This window comes from Echinops telfairi, unplaced genomic scaffold (assembly GCF_000313985.2).
Source record: "Echinops telfairi isolate 266 unplaced genomic scaffold, ASM31398v2 ScPeMD7_7434;HRSCAF=8472, whole genome shotgun sequence".
Classification (NCBI taxonomy): domain Eukaryota; kingdom Metazoa; phylum Chordata; class Mammalia; order Afrosoricida; family Tenrecidae; genus Echinops; species Echinops telfairi.
The window spans coordinates 78049-79564 of record NW_022111334.1 but is presented as its reverse complement, the minus strand read 5'-3'; the positions used below and the strand labels follow the sequence as shown (position 1 = coordinate 79564).

The following is a 1516-nucleotide window of genomic DNA, read 5'->3' as shown; positions in this document are numbered from 1 at the left end:
TATGAGCCCCTAATAAAATGTTAAAAAATAAAAAATAAATAAAAACTATTCAAAATGAAAAAGGAAGGTATAGACATAGCCACTCTACTGATTCATCCAACAAATATTTATGGAGTGTCTACTATGTGCTGTGAAGTGTGCTAGACAATGTGAGCCAAGTCACCAAGTTTCTGCCCTAAAGAACATTGCATTCTAAAGGCCAGAGATAAAAAATAATCAGAAAGAAACAATTAACATAAATGTAGAGCTCAAAAATGTGGGATGAACCAAATTATAGCTGAGTGGGAGGGTCGCGGGGTGATGGGCCTGAAGCAAGAGGAGTCAGGGGAGGAGCTAAGGTACCACTGGAGCAGAGACCTGTAGGAAAGGCCAGGCACGTGGGAAATGGGGAAATCGGTGTACAAATGGCTGCAGTGTGGCTTATGTTTTAATAAACTATATGTCAAAATGAAAAAAAAAAAAAAGAAGAGGCATACACCTGTCTATCTTCTCTGCAGTAGAAGCAGCTCACCTTCCACTGTAACTCATCCCCTAAAAATTTTCGCCAGTACCAAATTTGTCTCCAACCCTTCCCTGGTCAGGAGGGGCTCCCAGCTGATGAGCAGAAACAGCCCAGACACTGACAGATGAGCACTACAGCAGCTTGGCAGCCCCACGTTCCCTGACCTCACTGATCCCTAGTCACAGCTTCCAAACCAGCACAGTATCAAGGGACATTGACACAGCAGCCAAGTTCATTGGGGCTGGGGCTGCCGCAGTTGGAGTGATGGGCTCTGGAGCCGGTATTGAGACTGGGTTTTGGAGCCTCATCCTTGAGTATGCCAGGAACCCTTTTCTGAAGCAGCAGCTCTTGTCCTACGTCATCCTAGACTTTGCCTTCTCAGAGGCCATGGGGCTTTTCTGCCTGATGGAGGCCTTACTCATCCTCTTTGCCATGTGAAGCCGTATCCACCCCCCACAGTTCTCTGTACCACGTCTGTCTGCCCCATATTCCCTGCACATCTCTGGGCAGCCTGGGGAAAATAATTGACTCAGGGTTTGACAGAGGGAAGACAATAAATATTGTATTAATAAAGATGTTTCTTTTTTTAAAAAGTGGGGGGCATATAATCTTCATCACTATCGATTCAAAATTTTTTCTTCTTCTTTTTTCATATCATTACATTTTTATTTTGGCACAAAGTACACAACAAAACATTCTCCATTTCAACCACTATTATGTGTATAATTGAGTGTCTTTGATTATACTCTTCATGTTGATAACCATTGTTGATATCCTTTTCAAAATTATCCTGCCACCATTAATATAAACTGAATCCCCCCTGAGCAACAACTCTTCCTCCTTCACATGGTAACCATTGATCAAGCTTTGTTTCTTTTTCAATGTAGTTTTTAAAAATATATGTATATAATATTCACATATCATACACTTACATAGCTAAATTTTTAAATTATTGTAAAAAATATATGTATATATACACATGTATATCTTAACGAATTCTTATGTTCCCTCTTC

The 1516-nt window shown here is 40.6% G+C and overlaps 1 pseudogene; it reads left to right on the top strand.

The window, feature by feature from the left end:
• The first annotated feature begins 447 nt into the window (after positions 1-447).
• LOC101647303 lies at positions 448-940 on the top strand (annotated as a pseudogene).
• The last annotated feature ends 576 nt before the right edge of the window (positions 941-1516 follow it).